The 10,132-nt window shown below is 37.1% G+C and overlaps 1 long non-coding RNA gene across 1 annotated transcript; it reads left to right on the top strand.

Annotated features, from left to right (window-relative positions):
- Positions 1-1,018: 1,018 nt before the first annotated feature.
- On the top strand, positions 1,019-1,855 carry LOC124638857. Its single transcript, XR_006985411.1, has 2 exons — positions 1,019-1,624; positions 1,792-1,855. It is a non-coding gene; the product is annotated as an uncharacterized LOC124638857 (long non-coding RNA).
- Positions 1,856-10,132: the final 8,277 nt, after the last annotated feature.

The following is a 10,132-nucleotide window of genomic DNA, read 5'->3' as shown; positions in this document are numbered from 1 at the left end:
TGTCTTCTGAATAACCTTAACTGTTAAACTGATGAGAGAAATATTATGAAAATCTCAGTTTCGGATATTTCACACGGTAAGATTATTTTTTATACGAGAGCCCGCTACAAAACCGACAGTTAAAAATAGTATATAAAAGTCTTGTCCCAACTATGTTGGGGTCGGCTTGCAGTCTAACCAGATGCAGGTGAGTACCAGAGTCTTACATGGAGCGGTGCCTATCTGACCTCCTCAACCCAGTTACCCGGGCAAACACTTGGTAAGACTGGCTGGTTGTTAGACTTTCTGGCTTATCTCTTCCCGTCACGACTGCTAAATATGTACAGATGACAGCTGGGGTACGTTTAACGTACCTTCTGAATCACGGAGAACCTCGTATTGACAAGATTGGAGCTGGTAACTCGTCCATGGAAAGACTAGCACCATGCCTAACCTTATGATCGAAAGATTCGTGCAGCAGTACTTAGCGGCCTAACAATACCTAATTATTTTATTTGTCAACGCTTCCCGCATGTGCTGTGTGTCATACATATTTGTTGTTGTGGTATTCAGTTTTCAGTTGAAAATGTATCAAAATTTACTTGAAAATGGAGTGATAGTTACCTGCTTAAAGTTCAATGTGTAGTGATTCAATAATTACCGTCAATGAGTCAATATATCAAAAACTAGCCGTTTTCCCGCGGTTTCACCCGCGTCCCGTGGGAGCTACTGCCCGCACCGGGATAAAATATAGCCTATGTTACTCGCAGATAATATAGCTTTCTAATGGTGAAAGAATATTTAAAATCGGTCCAGTAGTTTTTGAGTTTATTCATTACAACCAAACAAACAAAGTTTTCCTCTTTATAATATTAGTATAGATATACATATTTAGGAGTTCTAGAGATACATAAAAAATACGCAACAATGAGTGACACATATTAATAATTACCTATATTAATAAATATAGTATGTATTTTCCCTAATATAATAGAAAGAAGAAAGAAAGAAAATACATTTAATTACGTAATTGAGGACGCATACATAAGTACCTACATAAACAATCAATATAATAAATAAAACAAAAAAGGGCTAAAATAGAAAGAAAACAAACATGAGGGGGTAGTATGCGTCACAACCACGCAATACGGCCCTCGCTCAGCATGATGCTGCGACCCCGTGCGAGACAAAGTCCCAGCGCTGATTTTCAGCGACAGCCGAAACTAACGTTATGGCGTCCAACGGGTGATTATGCGAATATGTGTTAAATAAATTGTGTTTAAATATATATTAAATAAATAGTGTTTCTTTGAAGAATATAATAGAATATAATTAGTTTACTCCATATGATCAAAATACATGTGGTCGCGCCATTAATTATCTATGCCTGTAAACCATAGAGGTCAGTGCTGTAACTTAAACATCTGTCAAAAACTATTTCAGCTACTGAAAATAAAAATGTATTTTTAATGGCGACCGACGCTTTCGTACTTTATTATAAGAGGGTAATATGCTTTACAAAATATTGTATAGTGTGTATGTATCATACGAGATAAGTATCTTGAGCAACGAGTGACTAAGTTTTATCTTATCCCAGTTTGGGATCGTGCGAGGTGTTATAAAATATGCTTTGTCATGACGGTGGGTGAGTAGAAGTTACACGTGGATTGCGAATAGTACGTAGTAAGCAGCATTCAACTTTAATTAAAAAACAACATTTTAGTTAAATTAGGGAATATAAAAAGTAAGGAATAATAATGATTTAATTAAATTTAGAATTAACATTAAAATCGTAATGAATTGATATCACAGGTACATAAAAATATATGAGGACATAACAAAGAACACAGATGAAGGATATTTGGAGCAATATGAGCCGACACAGCCCCTCCTCCAAGATTGCTTTTGGTTCTAGGGTATAAGTACAACCAAGTTCTTTGAGTTTTTATTAATTAAATAATGAAAGAAACGTGGTTTTAAATCGAAACGTAGCTTGATTTCAACCTTCAACTTTTCTTCGTAAGTTCTCACCAAGCTACCATACCACCATAACTGGTAAGCATATCAGACACAAACCACACGACCCGACTTCCAATAAAGCATGAAAAAAAAAAGCAAGTCTTTTGAGTGAGCGCGACTGTACCGAACAAGTTGGAAACTAATCTAAGTGGTGAGTACAAGTTGCTAGACAAGTGCCGACGTGGACGAGGCGATGTTTTTTTAGTTTTCACCCTTCAGCCAACTGCTCCGAGTGATATGAGCATCGCATGCATGGAGGAACCACAGAGAAGTTTGCGACAGAGGTTGCGAATTAAAAATTGTCTTTTGTTTTTTTTGTGTCCAAAGATATATTTCAATTATTAATTTAAGTTTGGGAAGTCGCACAATGTGCTAAAAGAGTCAAGAATTTACAGAAAATAATTATACATTTTAAAAATATTTTCAAAGAGTAGATGGAAAATAGAATCTTTAGTATTATAACACCGATAGACACAACGAAAAGAAACTATTTACTTTGAGTCTTGTAGTTTTATAAAAAAGGTGTTCAATTTGCTTTTATTAATAAACGTTTGCTTCGACTTAATTAAAAATTATCTTACAAAATGGACGAATAAAATATTGTTTACAATTATGTTAAAAGCTATTTCATTCATCCTCCTACTGTTTGCAAAAATAAGTTTCTATTTTCACCCATTTCGTTACTGTCACGGAAAACCGCAATGAAATTAGATCCTAAACCACCTTCCTCTTTATTATGTCATCACTCCGTCTTACAAAAATTGTGCCAAATGCGTGTCTCGTGAAATAAATAGCAAAAAACTCTTTCAAAAAATTAAACCGACTTCAATAATATATCTAAACCTTCTTCCAAAGTTTGGCAAGTACTATGCTGCAAATCACATCAAAATGGATCTGTCGTATTTCCTTCTCTGATATCTTATTTTAAGTATCATTCTTGCTAAACACGCCGACTTTCATACAATCCATTTATCGTTTATTTTGTAATTTCTTCTATAACCCTTGCATACTTTTATACTAGGTAGTATTCTTTTTTCAAAATCATGCTGACTACCAACACAAGAAAATGCACTTTCTCAATTCCAAAATTCTGCAGCCTCTGTGTAAAACTACTCTGTGCATAGCCTTCAAAGACGTCTAGAAGGTACGTGCTGCCAAAATATTCATTTCTTCCGCCTCGCCGCCGCTCGCTTGTTCAGGCTTGCATTCTGATTTATATGCGACCAGTACACCTTGTTATCGTCATATATGTCTTACTTACTTCAGTTTTTTACACGGACTTGGTTTTTAAATATGGAGTGGTCTAGTCCTTGAGACATGAAGAGATTTTAATTAAACTTTTCTGAGCATGTGGATTGGTGTTCATTTGTTTCTTTGGAATGATATTCTATAAAAATGATGTGATGTCCTCCTAGCCGATAATCGGCTACGGCGGCTGTTCTCATGTAAGGAGATTAGCCAACTACGCAGGACATATTATAGTGCACGAGCATTTGCGCAGACACAGGTGCACTCACTATTCCTTAACTCTCATAGCCCGATGGGACGGTAATCCGACACGACCGGAGAGAGATCAGGCGCAAGACCGACATTTACGTGCTCTCCGATGCACGGGTGTATCAATCACCAGCTTCCAGGCTCCGGGCTGCTTTGTGAAAGTCTTCTAAAACACACAAAGCGATTTCGGCCCGACTCGGGAATCGAACCCGAGACCTCGTGCTCAGCAGCCGCACTTGCGACAGCTAGACCAACGAGGCAGTTAATATATAATAATCCTATCACATATAATAATCCTATAAAAATAATCCTATCACAAACAATCAAATAACTCAATTAAAAATTTTACTATGGCTAATTATACAGATTCAATTAAACTAATCTATGTGTATGAATAACAAACTACATTATATTAAAGATAGAAAAACAGTACATATACCTACATGAACCAAATAAAATCACACACCCAAAAAGACTAATATCTTCAACCAATTCCTCAATCTCTAACTAGACCATATCACTTAATTACGCAAGCAATATATCGAATATGACCCAACCGACACTTTTCCAAAATACCAACGTAACATAAAACTTAACCCCCGGCCACTCATGAAACGCATAACCCATATTTAGGCCAATAAATCACCGTAGATTATTACAGTGCACTACACACTGCAGACTAAACAGTCGCCCGACAGTTGGTTTTTATTTAATATGTATTTACTTATATAGTGCTTACACACCGATTGACGTCACATGTCAGTGTTGGCCATCGCTGAAAACCAGCGCCGCGACTCTGTCTCGGATAGGGTCGCTGCATATGCTGAGCGAGGGCCATTTCGCGTGATTGTGACGCATATTTTCCTTTCACCATATTCCTCTGTTCTTCTATTTTATTCTTGTTTTGTTTTTGTTTGATTTTATATGTATATTCGTTTATGTTTGTGCGTCACGAACGCGAATAAATGTTTTGATTTGATTTCATTTTGGCCCCATGGTTGAAAAAAAAAATCTGTAAGAAAACTGCGAATTCCATCAAAATCAAAGCCAGGCCGGCCAAATACCTGATCTTTGTTATGTGCGTACTACCATTTTCCATACTGTAGCCGTTTTCCCGTGGTTTCTCATGCGTCCCGTGGAAACCACTATACTACGTACCGATAAAATATGGCCAATGTTACTCGGGAGAGTGTAGCTATCCAACAGTGAACGACTTTTTTAAATCAGTCCAGAATTTTTTGAGTTTATCCATTAAAAAATAAAAAAAAACCCCAGTCACCAAACCACCCCAGATAACATACTATCGGCCGACTAAAAGTTTGCCGTATGGTATCAAATCGTTCCTTCAGCGAGGTCAGATCGTATCAGCACATACGGGTTACACACGTAACGCTGATTCTGATGTGTGGGCGCGCGGAGGGTTGACTGTTCGTGACTTTTCATGTTAAATTGCTTGTAAGGTGTTTAATGGGCGCTTGTGTGCATATGTTTTTTTTCGAGGGCTTATTTTTGTTATAATTTGTTTTTTTTTTTTTACTTTTTTTTGAGTTCGCAAACCGTGAGACATTACTGTGGATATTCAGTTTCAATCATCATCAGTTTGCAGTCTTATGAAATGTAACTGAATATAGAAAACAATAGTACTTAACACAACGGTTATACGGTACTCAAAAGTACGGTAATCGGACAAAGAATATTCATTCCATATTTTTATAGCACCCACCGAAAACTAAAATGAATCACGAAAACGTCACCCAAATTGAAAAGTCGACGCCATGAAATTCTAAAACGAAAACAAAAGACAAACTATTTATAGGTATTCCACTAAAAAGATCTTACGACATCGCATCGAGCGTTCAAAAAAAGAATTCCGTCAGAAAATAAGTTTCCCATATCTGAGCGGCCATTCACAAATCCATTTCGTTGTTTTTTTTTTTCATTCTGCGTAAATGGGTTCAACAGCCGGGAAAGTGACGGATGCTTTCACGGTTTATCCTCTCTTCAATGAAAACTTTTTACTCAAATACCAAACTATTTCAGTCCCACGTTTATTATTTTATGGTGAATTATCTATAGGAAAATATTACCAAACAATAGATTGGATTTTGTTATTTTATTTTAGCTACGAAGGTCAAACATTGAGGATAACGTAAGATTAAATACCTACTAGTTCTATATTTATTTAGATGTTACTTGGAAATATTAAAAAGTATTTTCTAATTTTAATATTTTCTCAGGTTCATCTATTTTTGTACCAAAGAGTAAACATTACTAAGAAAATTGAATGACTGCACTTCAACTCGTTTAACCAAATTATCCAACGTTGTTTTCATCATGTAGTGCAATTAATTAACATGAGCTGCAGGGGAGTTGGATGCACCATTTTTTCTTCCTAGCAAAATCACATAGGAAGTGGTAAAGAGCGAGCGTTTTGGTGGCTGCCTAATGTAATTTGTGACATTCAAAAAGTGCTGTTTTGCAAGCAAGTTTGAATATTAATAATTTTCAGTTTGAGAAATAAGACATTTTTAACAGCCTTTTAAAAATACATTTAATTTAAGACTCGTCAATGAAAACTTTGTTTATAAATACAGCAAAAATCTTCAATACATATTCCTAATTCAATGATCCTTTCAAAAGATGTTATCATAAAACAAATCGCGAGGCAACTACCCACTTATGTTCTAAATAAGTATTTATTTCATTCGTACTACATCGCCACGCGAACCGCTGATTAACTAACGAACAAATGTATATTAATACGAGTATAATTTACTCGGCTATAAACTTATTTAAAAACACTTCAGACTTTATAGTGGGGTTAATATTTTAATTAAGGATTAAACGAACTAGTTAATTTTAGTAGTTACTTGGTATTTTTTGAAGGCCGTCACTGTTTTGTTTGGTTAAACTGGATTTAGTTCAACAATGGTAAGGTCAAGCATGGTGACTGTGACTGCCAATCTCTCTTCTAAAGCCCGGTCATCGGGAACTTCTTACTATCCATAATCTTTAAATTCCTGTGCTTAAAGATTCCCAAATACCTATGTGCTTAAAAATTAGCTGTTTGCTGCGGTTACTTATCTGACCTCCTTCGTATATTTAAGACTGTCTGGCTTTTGACCACTCGTAACAAAGATGTTTTAGAAATTCTTACAGGCAAATGTAAAAGCAAACATGCATACATGGGACGTAACACTGAAGATATTGTCATGGCATAGATTGTTCATCCATCAGCGGACCGACCGCGCCAAGCGTTGCTTAACCTCATCATACTAGAACAATAATTTTAACATTAGACCCATACAAGCAATGTCAAAACCCTATCTCCAATAAGCAAATCAAAAGATCGATAGGTTATTGAAATCTGCTGATAGTTTAGAGTATTGGTATCACAAGTGACAATGTCATTGTGGTGACGGCTACCTATGACCGAGGTTACAGGCTGACAAGCAATTTATAATGACTAGCAGTACTTGCCCTTAGTCACTGATGAACTAATATTTGTAACATTACTTTAGTACTAACTAATGACGCTGTGAGACTGAGATGACGATTCGATTCAGGTAAGTAAAGGTTGTTGACGTAAATATACGAAAAAACCGCAGGCGAACGATGCCCAGCTTCTACTGTTAGCTGATTTTTTCAGAAATCATTCGTTTAAATATCCACATAGGTACAGCATCATTGCATTTACCTGCCTAATGTGAGTCCCATGTATCCATCACGGTTTTTTATTTATTAAATATCGTCGGAATTACCTCTTTGAGAAGAGATTTTTACCTTGACGTCCTTCAGTAGAAAGGGCCCTGTACAGATTTTCGTGTGTCATTCTTCTTTTGACTTACGGATCTCATGAGCCCATTAAAAAATGCTTTCAGAAAGGACCGGCAGCTTAGTGCAATCGCACCCAAAATACTATGAAAATTCCCCAATGGAAATACCAATAAATTAATCAACTTAAGAATTAAACGTAATATACGAACAGCGGTTAGTTAACCACTTAACCATAAACACAGGACGTAAAGTAAATATTTTTTGTGTTAATCATAAACAATAATGAGTCAAACTTAATGAAGTCCTTGAGGAAACTTGGTGTCTTACTTATAATCCTTAGTAATATTATAAATGCATACCTAAGTCCATCTAGATTCACGCCAAAATCATTGACACAGACAGTCTCCGTCGTACCACAAAAACTTAAACGTCTGTTGAACACTTGTCTAAAAAAATGACAGATTATGACGTTGAAATAAGGCCCGTATTGCAGCCATGCTTTTTTAGATAAGTGTTCAACAGATGTTTAAGATTTTGTAGTAAGGCTGTCTGAGCCTAAGAAAGGACATACCTTTAGGCTACTTTTTAGCCAGGCACCTGGGTAAAAAGTGACGGGACGCGGGAGAATCTACGAGAAACAGCAAACACTGAAAAAAAAAAAACAATGATCTCGGAGATTGGCGGGTTCAAACAAACAGACTAATCAGCTTTATAATACATAGGTATATTAGTATACCTAAATGGGTCATAGAAATGGTTGAAATATTCCATTAATAAAATTACTTGTAATGTATTACGTAGCATAATATAATCCTACTAAATAGCTACAGGTATCTACATAGGAGGGACAAGTTAAGACAATGGGTCAGACACCATTGTTGCCCAAAGTTTACCTGACAGCGGATATCTACCATATACTTACCATACTATACTAATAGCAACGTAAGTATTTTTGTATGATAAAATAAAATAATTTTTCAACTTATCTTCTCTAACTAAATAATGTTTACAGGTTATAATTTCAGTTCATTTTCGACAAGTTGATTCCCGCGGTTTAACCCGCGTACCGAGGAAACTATTTGACGTAACAAAAAAAAAGCCAATGTCACTGACATTGTGTGACGCAGATTTTTATAGGTACTTAAAATATTTTTTTAAAATCCTTTCAGTAGGTTCAGATATTACCCCTATGCCAAAAATAGGCAGGTATAAAAACTTTACCCATTTATATTTAGTTATGATAAATAACACACACATGAAATAAATAATTATTGCCTGTGATTATTAGCTTATTTTAACAATATTCTAAAACTGACACAGATATGTTCTTTCATATTAATGTACAGTTGGTAATGAACTTATTTATTTATTTATTTATACTTTATGTACAAAATAGGTACATTGGCGGACTTAATGCCTCAAGGCATTCTCTACCAGTCAACCATCAGGTTAAAGGGAGAAAATAAATAGGTAGTACAAAAAAAAAAAAAAAAAAAAAAACTTACTATATAACTTACAAACTTGTTAAAATAATGTTCACGAATAGACTAGAAGAGGCGTTTAAAATATTCACTTTCTTTCCCAACACTCCAAAAGGAATTATAACATGCGAAGCCTTTACAAAACCCATTATTTCATAATTACAAGCAAATAAAATAAAATGCCGCGGTAACAGTTTTACAAGAGGCCTGTAACGGCACCTTTATTGCACCTATACAGGTAGGTGCAACTCAAGGGTCCATTCATCCGGCATTGGGCAAAATGTTTGTACACCAAATCACGTGATGACAGTGTGATCCTTTTCCCTTACTGAGTTCTAAGTACCCGACAAAGTCTATGAGTCACTTCAATGAAACGTTAAGAAAAAACTTATTTCCATTTGTATGTAAACAAACAAAACGGAAAAGCCAGCATTAAAGTTATGTAAACAAATATGAAATTAATTTCTCCACCAATACATTCATATCTCCTTATCTATCCTCATCCCAATTACTTCCTCAAAATAAACTCTCCGCAATAATATATTTGTTCGTGATTTGTGTAGTATTACCATCCGTCCGCATTATCTCGGACATGTCCTAATTTCGGCTCGACCTCGACTTGACTGGGGGCGCGCGACAACATCACATTTCGGATGCAAAAAAGTTACGATCTTAAATTCTTCATCGAAATAACGAAGACAGCCGAACGGTCACTCGCTAACTGCTGCCTCGGCGTAACATTTTTGCGTACCTACTTCTAAAAAGTTGAAGAAAAACTTACAGTAAAAATTTTCTTTGTAAAAGTTCAGAGTCGACTGATAAATAGACAGTAGGTATCTGAAAAGTATATATTGTGTAGGAGGCGTCACATGTGTGTAGGTATTCAAGTAATGTGACACATGTGTGGCGGCGGGCGCGGGCGGCGGGGGGAGGCGTGCTCGCGTCGCACGTACGTGTGTGTGTGTGGCCGGGGCGGGGCCGGGGGCGGGCCCCACACCGGCGCGGGCGGCCAGTGCCCGCCGACCGCACGCCGAGCCGATATTCGGCATTCGCGCGACACCGCCGCACCGCGCGCTCGTCTCGTCAGCTCACTTCGCGCTCGCGAGCCACCCGCGACACACGTACGTGCCGTCCTCGCTCCCGTCGCCACCCTCGACGACAGCGCGTAGCCACAGCGACTTCTACCGTGTAGTGCTACCAAACTTTTCGGTGACTCAGTGCTTTCGGACATATCAGTTGTTGAAAAAAAATCTGTGTGAACTCAAACGGAATAGTGCAATGCGAAGATTGCGGTCCGGCGGGAAGGCGATTCTTTGAGCGACGAAAGGGTTGGGGAGTGCGGGGTGCGAAGCGGGCGGAGGGCGGCGCGAAGCCGCGCA

Source organism: Helicoverpa zea, chromosome 18 (assembly GCF_022581195.2).
Source record: "Helicoverpa zea isolate HzStark_Cry1AcR chromosome 18, ilHelZeax1.1, whole genome shotgun sequence".
Taxonomy (NCBI): domain Eukaryota; kingdom Metazoa; phylum Arthropoda; class Insecta; order Lepidoptera; family Noctuidae; genus Helicoverpa; species Helicoverpa zea.
This window is presented reverse-complemented; position numbering and strand designations above follow the sequence as displayed.